Source organism: Thalassophryne amazonica, chromosome 6, assembly GCF_902500255.1.
Source record: "Thalassophryne amazonica chromosome 6, fThaAma1.1, whole genome shotgun sequence".
Taxonomy (NCBI): Eukaryota; Metazoa; Chordata; class Actinopteri; order Batrachoidiformes; family Batrachoididae; genus Thalassophryne; species Thalassophryne amazonica.
In genome coordinates this window covers 114,645,607-114,667,227 of record NC_047108.1, presented here as the reverse complement: position 1 = coordinate 114,667,227, position 21,621 = coordinate 114,645,607, and the positions used below count along the sequence as shown (strand labels likewise).

At 40.8% G+C, this 21,621-nt stretch overlaps 1 protein-coding gene across 9 annotated transcripts in view; it reads left to right on the top strand.

The window, feature by feature from the left end:
* prdm16 (PR domain containing 16) overlaps positions 1-21,621 on the top strand; it is a 456,303-nt gene that overhangs the window by 199,994 nt on the left and 234,688 nt on the right. The window lies entirely within an intron of this gene.

Below are 21,621 nucleotides of genomic sequence, written 5' to 3'. Positions count from 1 at the left end.
ATTTTTACAGAACAGTTTAAACTACATGCAAAGCCACCAAAATCCTTGTGTTTATCCTGAATTCTCCAAATGTTGTAAGTACTTGGCCGGATCTTATTAAACGATATGCAACTTACCCGCCAGTTATCCGTCGTCACGTGACAATATATTCGTGGCGGCTGTCCAAAAAAGCCTCTGTTGTAATGAGAGATTTCCCCAGACCTTCTCTGGAGTGGTTTTCCATGTCCTCTTCTACCTTCTCAAAGGAATTCCTGTTTTAAATTAGGGAATCATATCAGCATGAGGCAGAAGCACAGACAGTGTGATCTGGTGTAAGTTTCCAAATAAATAAATTTAGTTTGCGAAGGGAAATGGAGATATGAAATGTAACAGACTGCTGTGCTGAAAAGTCAATATTAGATTTATGTGACGTTAATGCAAACATTCATATATGCATAGGCTGCATAGGCTGCATAGGCATCTCCCTCAGCTGTGGGAAATGAAAAGTATCCATGGCATGACCTTTGAGTCGATCTATACACCTTGAAGTCAAGACCCTTATTCTTGCTGAGGTAATATGTGTCACAGGATGAATAGCAGATCATTAGATTTAAGGCGAAATTATTTTTCTTCCTGCTGCCGTGTATCGATAAACTGCAACCTTTATCAAAATGAAGAGAGACGACGGGATATATCATTATCTGAAAGGCATGCCACAGTGGCTGCCGATGCCGTGCAGGCAATCCTCTTAGGCCTAAAGGTAGTGTTATTTATTGAGCTCTAACCCTGCAGCCGTCACTACATCTGCCAAGAGAAGATCTATCACCAGACTCTTATTCACTTATGATTATTACTGATCATCTGCCCAGATGACTTATCAATAAAGCCGAGGCCAAGCAGATAATTTATCTGTGTGGTTATGTCAATACCAAGTTCAGAGTCCATCGACCTAAAAGAGGCCTTGGACATGAGGTGATGGATGGTTTTACAAGGAGCTTGTGAATATCTGACTCTTTGAATGCATTTTAACAGTCATTCGCTCTTTCTGCTCCCTAAAAGTCATCTCCAAATTAGCCTATTTCTGACCAACCGGTTAAGTTCACTCGTGTCCATCGTGGAAAGTTCCCACCCCTGCCAATTCTCGATGTATTGTCATGAAAGACATCCGGTGTAAAACTTGTGCCACATTAACATGCACATCGACCTCAGATCTGCAACCCTGAAACAAGGAAGCAGCCAAAGGGACTTACCCGTGAAAGTATAATTCTTAATCCTGTGCTTGCTTAAAGTGCAGTCCCTTTTGATTTTACACAAAATGTTAAAATTTACTTCTCGTCTTGTTCCGTCTTGTTCATTTAAAGAAGCTTTTATTTTGTCCCAGAATTTGGGTTTTTCTGTCTTCGATCATCGTGATCATTTCTTCTATCCTATCCCGTAATGTTGAGGTGTTTAAGATTCAATTTTTGTTTGGTCTTTATTGAGATATTAGAGCAGGAAACCTTTACGTGCTATATTTGCTGCAGTAGTCAGTAAAGCTCTGAGATAGCCTAGTTTTCAAGCAATGTTGTCACCCCCCATCATGTTCAGGTTATAGACTCCAGCTTATAGACTCCAGGATGAAAAGTATTTATTGTGGGGGATTCCATGAGAAATATTGAGAGTCTAGTTCATGAGATTGTGTAGACAACATGGATAAAAAAGCTTTTCAACCTACCATCCCTGGTTCTCAAGACCAGGCACCTAAATGGCTCTACTCTACTCTTTTCTACTCTTCTATTCTACTCTTCTTTCTTTTTAGATAATTAGATATACCTTAGTATACACTAGTAGAGGTCTACCTTAGAATTGGAATGTATTATAGAAGACATACCTTACTGAATTTTCATGAAGGAGGAAGTGCGTGTGCTTGCGTGTAAAATGTTCAAAGGTTGTGCTGATAGATTTGATAGAAACTGGAAACTTGGAATTTCTAACTTCTAGCGAGGAAAAAATGTAGATAGACAGGTCAATAGATAGATAGAGTTTAATAAACCTATGATGAAATGTTATTCCTTTATGGAGTGGATCTATAACTAATGTCAGTATTGATATCTGATATAGTAGAACCTTGTGAGTTTTGTCTTAACTTTCTAGTAGATATCAAGTTAAACCTTCAAATGAGATACAGTATGTCAAACTTTAGGAATTCTGGTCACCTATGTTTACTAGCTGCATCCTACCCAGTCTCACGGCAGTTCAAGGCGGCATTACAAAAATACATTAATCTATGGGCTTGTGACAGAGACATGAAAATGGGGTGCTTTTTCGTAAAGGGGGCACAAATTCATTTTGTGACGATGGCACGAAATGTGGGGTGACGGGAGTCTGGGGGGGTTATGGTTAGGGATTGGGGAGGGTAGACACTTACGCTATGTTATGGTTAGAGTTAGGAGAAGGGGAGGATTATAAACAGCAAAATAATAATAAAAAAAAAACGTGTCACAAAACGGGCGCTTTTCGTGGTGGGGGCACAGAAAAAAAAAATGTGAGACTGGGCTGTTGCATCCATCCATGTCATTCTATTTACACATTACAATGTATTTGTCATCTCTGTAAAGCTAATAGTAGCATAGCACTATTCAAGATCCACAAACTCACCTGTGTCATCACCACAGGAAATTTCAAGGCATCTTGTCACTGTATTTTATCCCACTTTAAAACTCACAATAAAATATTGTGAGTCGTTTATTTGAACACTAAAGTACAAAGTTATCATGATGCTAAATAAAATCCTTTTTATGACATAAATGGCTAAAAAAAAATCCAAAGGGACTACACCTTTAAGGATTAAGTGCACACTTGAACTTGTAAGATCACTCTGTTGCACAAAGAAACTAAACACTGCAACTGTCACACGTGTGAATGCAAACCTTTGATCGGCTCCTTTGTTCCGTGTGTATTGTGTACACTCACAGACAGCACATGTCTGTGCAAGTTTCGTGCATGACGGATGACATTGAAATGATGAGACAAGCCTGTCTGGGGTCAGTGTTAACCCTGCAAGGAGATTTCACGATGGCATTTTCTTCATAAATCAAACAAAGACTCTTAGGACATGCCGGGTCACTGCTTGTTCTGTAAATATCAGCCGTTTGTATTTGACAAGTGGCCGTGACTTTCCAGAGTCGCACAATAGTTCTGCGTGTTTGCTTTTCAAATCTAACCTTTATGCGTTAAGCTCTATCTCGCCAAAGTTCTTAGTTCTGCCACAGACCGCACCCTGTGTAGCCCCATCTGGATGTAGGGTTGGGTAACACTGTTAGCTTTAGTACAGTTTGATAAGTGTCTAATCTGATCTCTTTCTCTGCACCATTTCTGAGGCAGACAATGGGATTGCATGCATTCCTTTGGCATAGATTTTTTTTTCTTCCTTTCACCAGGACTGTATGATTTTCTCACATCCAGTTATAGAGTAAAGTGGGGAAGGCGACAAGTGATTATATTCCTAATTACCTGCCGTATCAACTGAGCGAAGCAGGTTTCCTATCAGCACTCTGCTTGATGTTTGCTTTGGCCAAAGAACTCAAAGTCGTCCACTTATTAAAGTCATCATAAATATATCTGATGTACGCCCAACTTCCTGGTATTTAGCAAGGAGAAAAGTTCCTTCTCCCCTTCCTCATTCTTCCCACCTCCCAACTTAAGTTCTATAAGCATTGTTGAGGCATTTTTTGAAGTGGACGTAGTCCTGGTGTTGTTTTGGGTTGGCTGTCAAGGTTGCTATCTCTGGGAACTCCCAAAATAGTTCCATTTTACACCCTTTCAAAGGACAAGCCAGAGAAAATGGTTGGAAGTGCAAACAGGCACAGTCCGATGATATGCTAAAAGGCAAAGTGAATCGGACGCATATCTTAAGTCAAACAACGTCTAACAGATTCTGGCAGGAAAGTGTAAAAGGGTCGTTATCAGGCGATGGAAGTGATAGCAAGAAATCTCAGAGAAAAACACTGGAGACACCATTCCCGCTCGTATTTTTCTTCCTTTTTTGGGGGCAGAGTTGTGTTGTTTTATTGATTGTAAAGTGTTCCAATCAGATTTGCCAGCGAGTCAGAGCAGTCTGAATCATTTGTTGAGATCATGTTTGACATGATGGTTAGCTCTTTTGTTCGAGCCTCAAGAAATAAGAAACAGAGCCTCCCCTTTCATTTTTTTCCCCTTGTCTATTTTCTCACACAGATACATTTTCTCTGCAGTTTATTATTCAGCATAACCCTCTGAGAAAAACCGCTTCCTCTCCCATCTCTACGTCAGTAAGATCAATAACCTGTCCGGGGCATTGCCACCACAATGAGACACTGTCAATATGCCAAGACACTGAAAAAGTTCCTAATAAATGTGCAGCAAAACTTTCAATTTGTGGCTTTCTTGGTGTGGCTCTTGCAGCCAGTGGCTTGTCAGTCAGGGCCCTGGTTCAAAAAGCCCTGAGGTTTGTTAGCTGCTGGTTCTTTTTGGAAACTTGTGGCTTTGTGACATCCGCAGCCATCCATTGAGCTGTATTACTGTATTGCCTCACGTTATCCAGACTTGAGAAGAATTGTTTCTGGCAACAGTATGCTAACATTTTCCTACACAACTAACCTCCAAGAGAAAAAGGGAAAGATGTGAAAAGTCCTCCTTGAGTTGTTGTGGCTATATATATATATATATTTTTTTTTAACTTTGGGCCCTGTCTTATATATGACGCAAAGTAACGCACAGCGCAGAGCGTCATTCTTAGTTTCTAGCTGATGCAGTCATTTTCACACCCAGCGCCCATCTGTGTGCCAGTGGGCGTGTTAGTCTGAAGATCAGTTAAGGTCAGACAGAGTGCTGGTGTTATTATGAAGCAGCAGTACCAAAAATCTGCTCTCAAGATGAGTGCAGTGTCAGCTGTTTGTGTGGTGCAACATTCAAAAGCTGAGTGTTCGGACTCTTCAGGTTTGCAGCTGTCCCGCATCAAGACTAAGATCTAAGTTTTCAATGGGTTCCTGGACTCGACCCTCTGAAGTGTATCTGTGTGTGGTGAAAGTGTTGAACATGTGGAGACATTCACTTTTCTCAGCAAAAACATTCATATCTCTAAGTCCTTGGACTCTGAGATGAAGTGACACCTGGGAAGAACCGCCAGAGTCACGAGGTCCCTGGCCACAGGTGATGATTTATTTGTAGGATAACGAAGGTCCAAGTCTTGAGGGTTCTGGTGCTTTGTTTGGCATGGTGGCTTGTTGTTGGATCCCTTCCCTCCTGGTTCCCGTGTCTGGTTTCCTCCAAGTAAACATGTTCATCTTCTTTCTGTGCCATTGACCAAAATGCTCAAATTTGGGCAGATGGGCTGGGAAATTTGGGCATGGGCCATGTACACTCTGAATACAGAATAGAATGACCTAAAATGTCAGACTTATTTTTGCAATTAATGTAAACAATCAAACCGCTATTTGGTCATAATATAAATATAAATATGGGTATATAAATATATGGTAATTTAAAAAGTCATGGGGGTTTCTGAAATTCGGGCAAATTTGGTGTCACCCCCCCCAGATAGACCCCACCTCCTACGCCTATGCCGTTGACCAAGACATCTAGAGTTTGTCCCCTGTGCCGGACTGCGGCTGCCCCCTGCTCATAATGGTTGGACTGTATCTTAATGTATTCAGGATGGGTTAAATGTAGAGGACAAACTTCACTGTATGTGTCCATGTGTGTACAATGTCAATAAAGACATTTCATCTTACTGTATGGCGGAGAAACCTGGACACCAACCTGTGACCAAAGACCAGGACTGGATGTTTTGGTATTAAATGGTAAACAAACTGCATTTTTATTACACGTTTATGGTCACAGCACTTTACAGTGATGCCTCACATTCACCCATTCACACACACACAAGGTGATCACAACATACTGGGAGCCACTCAGAGGATCTTTGGGTGCCACTTCAATGACTTTGTGTCTCAAACAAGCGGTTACTTAGGGGCAGTCAGAAGAGGACTATCGCTTCAGCGACAACATGTTAGTCAGTTCTCTTTGCATAATCCAGCACGTAGATGCCTCAGTGTTGAGGACCCCCTCAGCTGGAGAACACCAAGGGGACACCCAGCAGATAGAGGGATTTTTGGAGATGGATTAGTTGTCTGTCTGGGTGGTTGCCATCCAGGGCCGGAGGCTGTGTATATGCGGATGGTTTGAATTTTCTGTACATGAAAACACAGTTACACATGTTTTGTGGCCCCAGACTGAATCTACCCTTTGAGGTGAGTCTGTTGCTTGAGTTGGAGCTGGATTTTGCTTCGTCGTGAATTTTAAGTTGACACAGATTTTGCAAAACCAACAATCGCTCCCCTGAACCAAGTTTTCTTTTGTCTGCTTGGTCATCACGGCACGTCAATACAAACGGTGATAAATTGGTGTCGGAAAAGTCCTGACTGTCCAATAACGACCACTGCGCTCAGAAACACTAATAACGGTGGGGCTTTCCCTCCCACTTTGTGTGAATGGACACACCACACACACACACACACACACACACACACACACACACACACACACACACACACACACACACACACACGTACCCCTAATGAGCTCCTGGACAGCTCTCGGTAGAAGGATTCTGCAGGTGGCTACACTTTCATCAAGCCACAACTGGATTTGTTTATGTTTGAGGTCATACGGGCCAGAGAGACAAGTTGGTGTGCCCAGACACACACTCAAACACACACCTTCTAATTACCCTCGCTTCAGTGTTTTCTCTTTTCCACAAGACATATTGACATGTCAGCATTCAGCTGGCAAGATACAGAACAAATGGACAATTTTACCTCTCGATGTAGTGGAAAATCTATCCGTCTCAACACAGGCCAGTCTCTATTTGGACGTGTCTGAATGACCCGGAGTAAAAGTCGCTTTGAGATGACTGTGACATGTGCAATAAATCATAGTGCTGCTAGTCAGAGGCAAATCAGATTTTCCTGCTCTAATTAATAGCTTATTTATTTGCATGGCTCGTCCTACTGCAGGGTTGCTGTAGTCTGTGGGCATTTCTGTGTGCATTTGTGCAGGAGTGTTGAAAGAGTGTCTCCAACTGCTTTTGTGCTACACTTATTGTTATAATTGCACCAACTCTTGACTTAAACCACCGTGAAGTCGCTGTCACACTGTGGATTTATAATGCGAGTTTAATTTGTCCATCCTTGCAAGGACCTGGGGCTCTAAACACTGTGATACAGTGGCTTTATGTGTGTTCTTTAGTTGCTATTGTGCAGCTTTTAATAATCAAAGTTATAACCGGCAGATTGAACATGATGAGATCTATTCAGAGAGCACAGGAACACCATGCCCACGTTCCAAAGTATGGACAGAGAGAAAACGCAGCAAACCTTTAAATAGTCAAGTTCCCAAAGAATAAAAAAAGTTTGACCTAATTTCCATGTGATTTGACATGTTCCTATATGTTCACACGGGGGTGCAAATCTTATCTTTACCTCTGACCTTGATTGTTGCCCAATCCCTACCAAAACCAAAGCACTTTTTCACATCAACAGGCCCAAAACCTGTTAATTGTGATCAAAATCACATTCAGCACTCTTGAGCCATTTTTCTCACGTATATGTGGTTATGTTGCCTTGACGTCCTTGCAGCTGTGTTTGCATGGACACAAATATAGTTACATAGAGACTTTGGCAATCACAAGAGCATATACCTCCAGTGCCATTGCTAACTATTAGTAAAATCATAAGCTGGGTTGTGATTGGGTTGATAAATATATATTAGGAAAATACATTATGTTTGTACAAACAAAATATCAATTTAATTTATTTCAATTTAGTCATTTATATAGCCCCAAATCACAACAAAGTTGCCTCAAGGAATTTCACACAACTAAGGTCTAACCTTACCAACCGCTGAGCATATCATAAACTAATAGATTGGAGGGCTGGTGGCCAAGTGGTTCAAAGCGGTTCAAACCCCACCCCTACCACATTTCTCCATGTAACGTGGAGTTGTGTCAGGAAGGCCATCAGGCTTAAAACTTAAATGGACTGCATTTATATAGCGCTTTTCCATCTGCATCAGATGCTCAAAGTGCTTTACAATTATGCCTCACATTCACCCTGATGTCAGGGTGCTGCCATACAAGGCGCTCACTACACACCGGGAGCAATAGGAGATTAAAGGCCTTGCCCAAGGTCCCTTAGTGATTTTCCACTCAGGTGGGGATTTGAACCTATGATCTTCTGGACTCAAGCCCAACACCTTAGCCACAAGACCATCACCCCCCCCCTTAAACTTGTGCCAATTCAACATGCAGATCCACCTCGGATTTGTTGTCATGACCATGAGTGCAAACAAGGGAACAGCTGGAAACAAGGGAACTTAACAGATTCAATCACTTTTCATGACGCCATCACAAACTTGGTGTGAGATTGGGTTGCATGCTGCAGAGTTAGTTGGTCCTTACTGATATAATAATATAGCTTTTGAATGTGTCAGTTAAGGTTGTTTTCATGCTACCGACATTTTAGCTCACCAGGCTAACTGGCTAGGTGAGGCATTGTTGCTTGCCAGCTAGTTCAGTCACTACCAGACAAACAAGTGCTTGAAAGAAACATATGTTTAACATATGTTTAATTTCCCCACAGCCAACTGACACAATGTCCACCTTCACTTCGGACATTCTTTGCTTCCACAGCTTCAGATCTCAGTGAGCTCATGTGATTGGGTGTCAGTGAAAATGTACAAACCGTGTGAATTACTGCAGTAAATATTTGACCTTCTTGCAGAGTGACCTAAAGTGACAGCTGGGTGTCTTTGGTACTAGGTGTCTTTGAAGGATCTTTGGTACTGCTGGAATGACTTTGTATCAAACTACTGGTTACAAAGAGAGACTAAGATCACTTGCATTGCGAGGGAGCATCAGGCCATGTGGCCTGTTTCTCTGTGCATGATCCACAACGCAGGTGCCTGAGTAGCTGGAGAAGGTCATGGGACAGCCATGTTTTCATTTTCATTTTCATTTATTTATTTATTTCATTCATTTAAAAGAAAAAAAACAGAAAAGCAGAAATAAAGCATCTCCATTACCAGAATGAAAAGGAGCAGAGAGAAGAACAAGTCTTATATTTTCTGCCCCTTTTTACAATACAATCTTTCAATATCCAGCGTCATTTTTCAACATTATTTAACAGATTGTATTTCTTTAAACTTGTCACATACCACTGACTTATTTCATAATTATGACCATTATTAAATAGATTACATCTCTGACAGGTTACATTTTTAAACTTAAAACATTTTATACATTATTAAACAATTACATTTTTTTTTTTTACTTCCTTACAGCCCACTAACTTATTTTATAGTTTCATACTTACTTAATACATCTAGTTTAATACGTTTTTTAAATAATTTAAGCGACCTTAATTCTTTAATTTCTTTGCTGAGATTGTTCCATAATTTACACCATTTACTGCAATACTCCATTCTTTTACTCTGGTTCTGTATCTTGGTTTTCTAAAGACTTCTATTCCTTTCAGTTTATAACTACTTACTCTTTTCTCAAACATATTTTGAATGTTTGTTGGTAAAGCATTTTTATTAGCTTGGTACATTGTTTGTAATATTTTCAAATCGACCAAATCACGAAATTTAAGTACCCTGTACTTAATGAACAATGGATTAGATGGATCTCTAAAACCACTGTTGCTAATCACCCTTAAAGCCCTTTTCTACAGAATAAACAAAGGTTGTATATAAGTTGTATATGTTGATCCCCAGATTTCTACACAATAAGTTAAATATGGGAAAATCAATGAATTGTACAATGTTAATAAACCATAACTATTTAATGAATATTTTACTTTATGCAAAACAGCAATGGCTTTCGCTATTTTCCTTTTATGTAATTTATGTGTGACTTCCATGTAAGATCTTCATCAATTATGACTCCTAAAAATTTCATTTCTTTTACCCTTTGTATATCCATTCCATCTATTTGTAATGACACGTTGTTTTTTTTTTTTTTGCTCTGTCATTAAACAATATGAAATTTGTCTTATTAATATTTAGTGACAGTCTGTTTATATCAAACCAATGCTTAACCTTTTCCAATTCTGTTTTTATCACTTGTGCTACTTCCTGTATATCTGATCCAGAGTAAAACAGCGTTGTATCATCAGCAAATAGAATGCTACCAAGCACATTAGATACATTCACAAAATCATTGATATACAAAATAAACAGTTTGGGTCCAAGTACTGATCCTTGTGGTACTCCATAAGCAATATTACACAATTCTGATTTGATATTATTTATCTGAACAAACTGTTTTCTGTTTTCTAAGTAGCTTTTTACCCACTGATGTGCAATACCTCTTATTCCATATTGTTGTAACTTGTGAAGCAATCTTGAGTGGTCAATAACATCAAAAGCTTTTTTCAAGTCAATAAAAATACTTACAAAATAATCCTTATTTTCTGTTGTTGATATTTTCTCTATTCATTCCATAATTGCCATAGCTGTCGAATGTTTTGTTCTGAATCCATACTGAGCATTATTTAAAATATGATGTTTCTCAGTGAATTTATCCAACCTTGTCACAAAAACTTTTTCCATAATTTTAGAAAACTGTGGAAGCAATGATACTGGCCTGTAATTAGAGAATTTATGTTTGTCTCCATTTTTATATAATGGGACTACCTTGGCAATTTTCATTTCATCTGGAAAAATCCCTGTTGACAGAGACAGATTGCAAATATAAGTAAATGGTTCAATAACAGTTTCTATTATACTTTTTACAGTCATCATGTCTAAATCTTCATGGTCAGTTGATCTTTTGCTTACACAGTTTTTTTACAATATTTCTTATTTCATCTTTTCCACATTGTCCAGGAAAATACTATTGACCGTATTTACAAGTGTATGTAATGTATCTTCTACTATTGGTTTATTTCCCACCAGACTTGATCCTACATTTGAAAAATAATCATTAAACCCATTTGCGACTTCTTTTATGTCATATATCTCTTTATTTTCTTTGACAAAGTAATTTGGAAAAGTTGCTTTCATTCCATCACTTTCAATCACACTTTTTATAATTCCCCATGTTGCCCTCATATTATCTTTACTCTTATTTAATTGTTCACTATAATAATCTTTTTTTTGTTTCCTAATTATTGTCAATAGTTTATTTTTATTTTTTTTGTATCTGTGTTCTGTTTCCTTTGTTTGCATTTTTAAAAAGCACCTGTATAAATAGTTTTTCTTTGCACAAGCATTTTTTATTCCCTTTGTCAGCCATGGTTTATTTACTCTTTTCTTACTAATTTCTATTAATTTACAGTTTTTATTATATGATTTCATTAATATTTTTCATAAATGAGTTATATGCTACATTAACATCACCTGGCTGCAGCAGATAAATGGTTATTTTAGAGATGTTGGAATGGACTGATTGTCTGCCTGGGTGGTTCCCATCTGCGACCCAAGGCAGGTCCGCGGTATTGTGGATACGGCAAAGTACAGCACCGGTGCATGCTCCCACACTTGACCTGACTTGCATAGTTTGAATGCACAATCCCCAAGGTAAACTGTAGCTTAAGGCAAAAGTTCCAAACTCACTGTCATTAGTATTTATCTGTACACACTTGACACAAACTAATTTAGAATCTCTGAAGTTTAAATAAAAATGTTTTAAATAAAGATTGCTACGCAGATGAACGGTGACATCCTTTGATTCGTATCATGCATTCTGCTCTATTTTAGGAAACCAACAATGGAAATCTTTTGAAAAGTGCCTGTGTTTTAAATCCTAAACTGTTTTTATTTATTTACTGTATATATTGTTACCGTGACTGAAATGACTCTGTTTTATTTGTTAATTGCTTGTATTTTTATGCATTTTAATGGTTATCCTGATGCTGTTTAGTTGTCTATGGCATGTGCTGCTTTCTTTCTTGGCCAGGTCACCCTTGTAAAAGAGGTCACGATCTCAATGGGCAAATCTTGTTAAATAGATGTTAGAAATCAGAAACTGGACTACAAACATACACTCAACAAAATATAAATGCAACACTTTTGGTTTTGCTCCCATTTTGTATGAGATGAACTCAAAGATCTAAAACTTTTTCCACATACACAATATCACCATTTCCCTCAAATATTGTTCACAAACCAGTCTAAATCTGTGATAGTGAGCACTTCTCCTTTGCTGAGATAATCCATCCCACCTCACAGGTGTGCCATATCAAGATGCTGATTAGACACCATGATTAGTGCACAGGTGTGCCTTAGACTGTCCACAATAAAAGGCCACTCTGAAAGGTGCAGTTTTGTTTTACTGGGGGGGATACCAGTCAGTATCTGGTGTGACCACCATTTGCATCATGCACCATCATGCAGTGCAACACATCTCCTTCGCATAGAGTTGATCAGGTTGTCAATTGTGGCCTGTGGAATGTTGGTCCACTCCTCTTCAATGGCTGTGCGAAGTTGCTGGATATTTGCAGGAACTGGTACACGCTGTCGTATACGCCGGTCCAGAGCATCCCAAACATGCTCAGTGGGTGACATGTCCGGTGAGTATGCCGGCCATCCAAGAACTGGGACATTTTCAGCTTCCAAGAATTGTGTACAGATCCTTGCAACATGGGGCCGTGCATTATCCTGCTGCAACATGAGGTGATGTTCTTGGATGTATGGCACAACAATGGGCCTCAGGATCTCGTTACGGTATCTCTGTGCATTCAATGCCATCAATAAAATGCACCTGTGTTCTTCATCCATAACAGACGCCTGCCCATACCATAACCCCACCGCCACCATGGGCCACTCGATCCACAACATTGACATCAGAAAACCGCTCACCCACACGACGCCACACACGCTCTCTGCCATCTGCCCTGGACAGTGTGCACCGGGATTCATCCGTGAAGAGAACACCTCTCCAACGTGCCAAACGCCAGTGAATGTGAGCATTTGCCCACTCAAGTCGGTTATGACGATGAACTGGAGTCAGGTCGAGACCCCGATGAGGATGACGAGCATGCAGATGAGCTTCCCTGAGACGGTTTCTGACAGTTTGTGCAGAAATTCTTTGGTTATGCAAACCGATTGTTTCAGGAGTTGTCCGAGTGGCTGGTCTCAGAATTGGTCCCAGCTCCCAATTCAGATCAGGGAGACAGACACCCTCTCTACTTTTAAGATTAGGCTTAAAACTTTCCTTTTTGCTAAAGCTTATAGTTAGGGCTGGATCAGGTGACCCTGAACCATCCTTAGTTATGCTGCTATAGACGTAGGACTGCTGGGGGGTTCCCATGATGCACTGTTTCTTTTCTCTTTTTGCTCTGTATGCACCACTCTGCATTTAATCATTAGTGATCGATCTCTGCTCCCCCTCCACAGCATGTCTTTTTCCTGGTTCTCTCCCTCAGCCCCAACCAGTCCCCAGCAGAAGACTGCCCCTCCCTGAGCCTGGTTCTGCTGGAGGTTTCTTCCTGTTAAAAGGGGAGTTTTTCCTTCCCACTGTAGCCAAGTGCTTGCTCACAGGGGGTCGTTTTGACCGTTGGGGTTTTACATAATTATTGTATGGCCTTGCCTTACAATATAAAGCGCCTTGGGGCAACTGTTTGTTGTGATTTGGCGCTATATAAAAAAATTGATTGATTGATTGATTGATCTTGGAGGTGAACATGCTGGATGTGGAGGTCCTGGGCTGGTGTGGTTACACATGGTCTGCGGTTGTGAGGCTGGTTGGATGTACTGCCAAATTCTCTGAAACACCTTTGGAGATGGCTTATGGTAGAGAAATGAACATTCAATACACGAGCAACAGCTCTGGTTGACATTCCTGCTGTCAGCATGCCAATTGCACGCTCCCTCAAATCTTGCGACGTCTGTGGCATTGTGCTGTGTGATAAAACTGCACCTCTCAGAGTGGCCTTTTATTGTGGGCAGTCTAAGGCACACCTGTGCACTAATCATGGTGTCTAATCAGCATCTTGATATGGCACACCTGTGAGGTGGGATGGATTTCTCAGCAAAGGAGAAGTGCTCACTATCACAGATTTAGACTGGTTTGTGAACAATATTTAAGGGAAATGGTGATATTGTGTATGTGGAAAAAGTTTTAGATCTTTGAGTTCATCTCATACAAAATGGGAGCAAAACAAAAGTGTTGCGTTTATATTTTGTTGAGTGTATATATATATATATATATATATATATATATATATATATATATATATATATATATATATATATATACACACACACACAAACATATTTTGAGGATTTTTTGAAGGAGCTGGTGTCCCTGTGTTATCTTGGAGGGCCTGACCCCTGTAGCCCCCCCCCCCCCCCCCCCCCCCATGCTTTCTTAAAGAATCTAGTGAGGATTCTACTGAACGGCATTGAGACAAATTGAAAATAGTCTGTAGCTCGTTAGTCCTTTTGAACATCAGTATTATTGTTTTGCCTTTGACAAATAAACAGATGAAATTACATTGAATTCAAAGGAAGAACGCGTCTTCATTAACATTAACCCTGACAGTCAGCTCAGTGTCTGTGGGCCCAACGTTGTGGTTTTGGATGTTCGTGGGCCCACACAGTCCCGACCCCCCACCTGAAGCTTGAAAGACATTAACGCATCAGTAAAACCGCTCATGTCTGCTTACACGTCTCCTCCAGTTTTAGGTTACTCTTGCACAATTTGATACACACACATATTTACACTTGGCATGTAGCTGAAGAGCACGGGGGAAAATCCTGAAATTGTCCCGTAGTTGCTGAACGCCTGGTAGCGTTTACACAACCGGGCCAAGCTGTTGGTTTTGTAAACTGTTGCAGCTGGTTTTTGCATTACTGGAAAGGAGAAGTTCTGTCACACTCTTTGTCTCCACTTCACTGTTGCCATGAGAACACTCACAAGCTTATTTTTTTTTATTAATATTATTTTAACTTTCAGAAAACACAAATTAGCCTGATTTATGAGGGAAGGATTATTTATTTAGTTTCATTACAGTCATCCAAAACCTCTAAACATGGTGTTTGATTTAAGATGAGACAAAAATAAATGCATGAATCAGTAAATTAATTTGTAAATGTAAGTTCCACATCTGAATCAACAACACTCTGTAAACAGTCAAGTTCTCAACTGAGGAAGTACTACAGTGGTAAAAATAAACTACTAATAAAACCACTCTGTATTACTCCAGTAGAGCGAGCAGAGCACAGAACCTCTGCTGAGGTGAAAGGGACCCAGCAAGTCTGGTTTGGTATCATGGATGTTGCTTTGCTGCATCCACCGCACTATGGAGCACCTCAGGTACTAATGGTAACCACCCAGGCAGACAATCTATCCAAACCCACCTCCCAAATGGATCTATCATTCTTCCACACTCAGGAGAAATGGGGGTGTCCTTTGGTTTTCTCTAGCCACTGTGGTCCTCGGTTTACAGGTACGTACCTATGTGGTGGTTCATGCCCAGAGAAATCTGCCATATGGCTAAAATGATGTAGCTGATGTTCCATCACAGCACAAATGATAACTAGTTGTTTGAACAGGTTCATTCCTGCGCTACCCAATGATCCTCTGAAGAGACCTGATCCCAAAGACATCTAGTTATCACCTTAGGTCACTAGTTACTGTCCACGTTCACAGCCATACATAAACAGAACCTGAAAGACCTGGACTTTGTACTCCTTCAAAGGTATGGTGTCACCAAGCACCTCTGTCCAGTGACCCCATGACTCTATAAGCTCTTCCCAGGCATCTTTGAATCTCAAAGGTTGAGGACCCAGACACATAAATGTCTAAAGTATCATGCAGTGCAGACACGCCTTCTGATGCCAAGTCCAGGAAGTCACTGAAAGCCTGGATCTCTTGATCCCGGACAGTTGCAACCCCAGACACCCCAATTCCTCATTCACTTTCCATTGATTCCACAAAGATCACAGCATCATCTGCAAAGTATACCTTCTTCACCAACAAAGGCACTTAAACCTGGTTTTATTACCTCACAGCTACATTTATTAAAGTTTTTCTCTGCAAGTGTCTCCTTTGTCAAAATGAATGTAAAACCATGGAAACAAACTGATCACAGCCATTGGGACAAAATAGATACTCTTCTAAATGGTGGAGGAAGGTTGCTATAAACAGTTGACAATATGATTGGCCAAGAGTAGGGTGCTGCATCATTGTTAGGGCAGGCATGTTTTCTAGTGCCTTGTCTGAAACTGATTTTTGGAACCGGATGCTTCCACGAAGTTTAAATGACGTGTAAGTACCTGTAGGCTGAGAGTACTGGTGTAAGTATCTGTGTGTAATTGCTCCCATTTGGTGAGGTTAACAAACAGATCCCTTGACAGCTTAATGCAGGGAACCACGGCGGGTGATGGCACACTGGTGCACATCTGGACTATCTGGTTCACTCTTTACTAAGGGGAGGGACGGGGGCATTGACAGTGAACGTCTGGTGTCTACTATGCTGACAGATGAATTGCTTTTGACTGGTTAAGTCTTTAAATAATCAGACTTGGGTTTGTGAGCACCTAGGCAGCGAATGAAGGCATGGATGAAAAGAACGTCGAAAATCATTGGTAAGATTGTCTAAAATTACAGTATATGTGAGTCTGCACAGGCAATTATGTCCATGTGCTTCTAATGAGAAATACATGTTCCCCTCAGTGCCACTGACATAGATATTAGACCTTTGCTGTCTGTGACATAACATTTTTTCCAAGTGAGATTTTGCAGATATTTCATGTTAAGACTGATTTAAGCAAAATTGATGAGCAACTAGCGAGGAGCCATCAAGCAGCACGTTCTCATCCCTGCATGTTAACATAGTACCCTGTTGACATTTTAGCACTGTTGGAATGTGAAGTGTATCCTCACAGAGTTTTGATCTGATTTGGATCAATATTGTTGAATAATTGACAGTCAGGCAGTGACAAAGTGATTTGATTTTGAGAAAAAAGAACGCTTGAAAGATAAGCTTACAAGTCAAGATCAGATTAGATCTTACCTCATTTATAGGGGAAATGTAGAATGGGCATTCTGAGGAATGATTCAGATATTCCTCTGGTATTCATGTTCATATTCATATTATATTCATATTCATGTTATTAAACATGAATATGAAGTCATATATTACCTTTCTGTTGATCTGCTATTGATTGGATGATCTCAAAATGCGTAACTCAAACAGTTTGCATCCAATATGGAATAAACATGATGGAAGGCTTGAGTGTTCGTTAAGGATAAAGTGGTCTGATTTTAAACAGGATTGAAGAAATGTCAAGGCCACACCGAACCATTTACAATGACTGAATCACAAGACGTAATTTGCATGAGTCAGTATTAGACGTGAAAAGCATGGGTGTTTCCAGAGTTCTTGTTTAACATTTATTTGACATCGACCAACAGCTACGTACATATTTCAAGTGTGGACAAAAGAAAGACCTGATTTCAGTGTGATGCCAAAGAAAAGCTTCACTTTCCACTGCAGATAAATCTATAATGTCACTATTTGTTGTTGTTGTACTGGTACTTGTCTAAAGTCCTTTGTCCAGCTTTCACAAAAACTGGTCATCAAATGAAAGAAAACCATGGAATTGCCTTTAAAATATTTTGTTTAGCAAAGTTCAAGGTAAGTGGTGTCAGAGGTCAAAACCTTGATATATATCTGTCTCTGTTTGTTGGCCTTGTCCTTCCAGGTTCTTTGACCATTTTGTACCAGATGTGGCATGTGGATGAATGTTGACTCTGGAACTGTGCTAAAATTTTAACGCAGTTCATGTTCATTGGGCTGAAGATTGGGATCAAACTTGGCACACATCTGTAGGTTGTTTTGGGATTCACAGTGCCAAGATCAACCATAAGTCAATCATTTGATTGAAGGTCGAGTTTACTGGACTCAAAAGTCAGATTCCCACCTGGGAATGAATTGTGTTGTTTATTTGCACATTCTCTCCTAAACAAGGTGATCACATCCTTATTGATGCTCTACTTAACTTACCTTACTGCCTTAGCAACTTTGTGCAAACAGGCTCACCGGCTACTTTATTAGCTACACCTTGCTAGTACCAGGTTGGACCCCTTTTTGTCTTCAGAAATGTCTAAATTCTTCATGGCATAGATTCAACAGGGTGTTGGAAACATTCCTCAGAGTGTTGGTCCATATTGATATGATGGCATCACACAGTCACCTATTCAGCCAGTCTGCCCATTCTCCTCTGACCTCTGACATCAACAAGACATTTTCATCCACATACTGGATATCTTCTCTTTTTTGGTCCATTCTCTTTAAACCCTAGAGATGAATTGGCATGAAAGTCCCAGTAGATCAGCAGTTTGTGAAATACTCAGACCAGCCCGTTTGGTACCAACAACCACATCACGTTCAAAGTCACTTAATTAAATCCCCTTTGTGATGCTCCATTTGAACATCAGCAAGTCGTTTTCACTGTGTCTAGATGCCTAACTGTGTTGAGTTGCTGCCATGTGAGTGGCTGATAAGCTATTTGTGTTAACTAGCAATTGAACACGTGTACCTAATAAAGTGGCCAGTGAGTGTATATTCAGACCTGTGAGGTCATCCAATAAGGCCATGTACTGTACCCGAGTACAGCTTACAAAATATAAACTTTAACATGTCACAGCAGCAAAACAACAGCGCTGCTGTTTTACTTAAATTTGTGTCCAGGCCTAATTTTACTTCAACTAGGTAAAGTACCAAGTTGTCCCACCTAAAACTACTCTGAAAGCAAGCCTGCGTGTCTTCTTTGATCCTCAGCTGCTATCAATGGGCTTCAGAGAGACAGACTGTGAAATGTTCCCATCTCTTCATCACTCCCCGCTTCCTTCATTTCCTCTAGCAGACACTGGGACCTTTCTCCCACCCATCTGCCCCCAGTAAATATTGCTCGAAGGCTTAAGTATGCATGCATAGACACACACACACACACACACAGAGATTCTCAGCAAAATTTCCTGCAAAACTGAAGCAAAGTATTACAGTCAAATCTGTGGGGCATTTATTCCTCGCCGTATGTGTGTCCATAATTGTGCACGGTGTTGTGTTTTCTTTTGTGTGTGTGTGTGTGTGTGTTAGTGTGACTTCCCGACCCGTTATTATATCCCTCTGATCATATTTGTGGCTGAGAGCGTCTGTGTGACAGATTGTGAACAACCATAACTCATGACATTGAGCTCCAACAGTCCAGTCCAACAGTGCGGACGAGGCCTTTGAATCAGAATCAGAAAACTGTATTAATATCAAAGGAAACAGTTTGTGTTTCAACTGCATAGATAAATAGAGACACAAGGCGTAGTATATACAGTACTCATGTGTCAGAATGCCCTGGTATGTTGGAATTTCCACCCCAAATGACTGATTTCATCCATCCATCCATCCATCCATCCATCCATCCATCCATCCATCCATCCATCCATCCATCCATTTTCTTCCACTTGATCCGGAGTCGGGTTGCGGGGGCAGCAGCTCAAGCAAAGCCGCCCAGACCTCCCGATCCACACACACCTCCCCCAGCTCCTCCAGGGGAACCCCAAGGTGTTCCCAAGCCAGCCGAGAGACGTAGTCCCTCCAGCGTGTCCTGGGTCTTCCCTGGGGCCTCCTCCCGATGGGACGTGCCTGGAACACCTCTCCAGCGAGGCGTCCCTGGGGCATCCGAAGAAGATGCCCGACGTGGAGGAGCAGCGGCTCGACTCCGAGCTCCTCACCCTATCTCTAAGGGAGCGCCCAGCCACCCTGCGGAGGAAACTCATCTCGGCCCCTTGTACTCATAATCTCGTTCTTTCGGTCATGAGCCAAATCTCATGACCATAGGTGAGGATCGGAACGTAGATCGATCGGTAAATCGAGAGCTTTGCCCCCCTACTCGGCTCTCTCTTCACCACTACGGTCCGATACAGCGACCGCATCAAAGCAGATGATGCACCAATCCGTCTGTCGATCTCACGCTCCATCCGTCCCTCACTCGTGAACAAGACCCCGAGATACTTAAACTCCTCCACTTGAGGCAAGGACACTCCACTGACCTGAAGAGGGCAAAGCACCTTTTTCCGGTCGAGAACCATGGCCTCGGATTTGGAGGTGCTGAGTTTCATCCCGGACGCTTCACACTGTTCTGCAAACCACCCCAGTGCACGCTGAAGGTCCTGATTTGACGAAGCCAACAGAACCACATCGTCCGCAAACAGCAGAGATGAGATTCTGTGGTTCCCAAACCTCTTATCCTTTTTTCGATGTCTTGGCATCACAAAATTAATTTTGTGTGGGCATTTCTTCAACTTTAATTGTACGTCCCTTCGGTTTCTACCTTGTTTTGACTTGTTGTCACCACAGCAGATCCGAAGTGGATGTGCATGTTGATTTGGCACAGGTATTATGCCGGATGACTTTCCTGACACAACTCCACATTACACGGAGAACGGGGAAGGTTGAGTCTTGAACCAGGAACCTTCTGCACTGGACACAAGTGAACTTAACTGCTTAGCCCCTCCCCCTGTAATTGTTCAGCTTTCATAAAAAATAATTTAGAGTGGGTCAACTTTCAACTTTCATTAAAAAAAAGCAGGTGGGCAGGTGCTCCGGTCGTTTGGGAGCTTCCAAGATGTGGATATGGTCATTAAAATTATGAGAAAATAAAATGATAAATGACAAAAAAAATCTCTTTTGCTCTGAGCTTAAAAAATTCTAAGTTGTGAAAATATTGCACATAAAATAATTTATTGCACATTCTAAGAGTGGAAATGTTCCTGTACATATGTGCTTGAAACATTTTTCTCAGTCAAATAAATGCTCTGCTTTTTGTCTTCCTTTTTTGAGTAATGATGTCAGTTTTGGGTTCTTATTATAGGCCCGTTGGAATGCCCAAGCACGTATATCCATCTGTCTGTCTAGATGTTGTTCCTCTTTGGTATGATGTTCATACTCAGGCCTGACCTGTTTCCTATCACATCACAATTGGATAAATGGCTCTCTAACAAATTTATTGACTTAAAATGGGAATTTTTCAGCTCTTTCAGATCATTGTAGATGAACAGCCTATAATTTTTTGCACCTGCGTATAAGTTTTCCCCTCTCCAATCAACTTTTTAATCAAACTACGCTGTTCTGAACAGTGTCTTGAACGTCCCGTTTTCCTCAGGCTTTGAAAGAGAAAAGCATGTTCAACAGGTGCTGGCTTCATCCTTAAATAGGGGACACCTGATTCACACCTGTTTGTTCCACAAAATTGATGAACCCACTGACTGAATGCCACACTACTATTATTGTGAACACCCCCCTTTTCTACTTTTTTTTTACTAATATCCCAATTTCATAGCCTTAAGAGTGTGCATATCATGAATGCTTGGTCTTGTTGGATTTGTGAGAATCTACTGAATCTACTGGTACCTTGTTTCCCATGTAACAATAAGAAATATACTCAAAACCTGGAATAATCTTTTTAGTCACATAGCACTACTATTATTCTGAACACTACTGTATATTTAAATTGACCAGTAATAGTGTCAGTTCTGTTGTGATTGTTTAGTGCCCCCTACTGGTTTTATGAAGACTGTGACATTTAGCTGCCCTTACCGGTTGTCTGAGGCACTTGTCG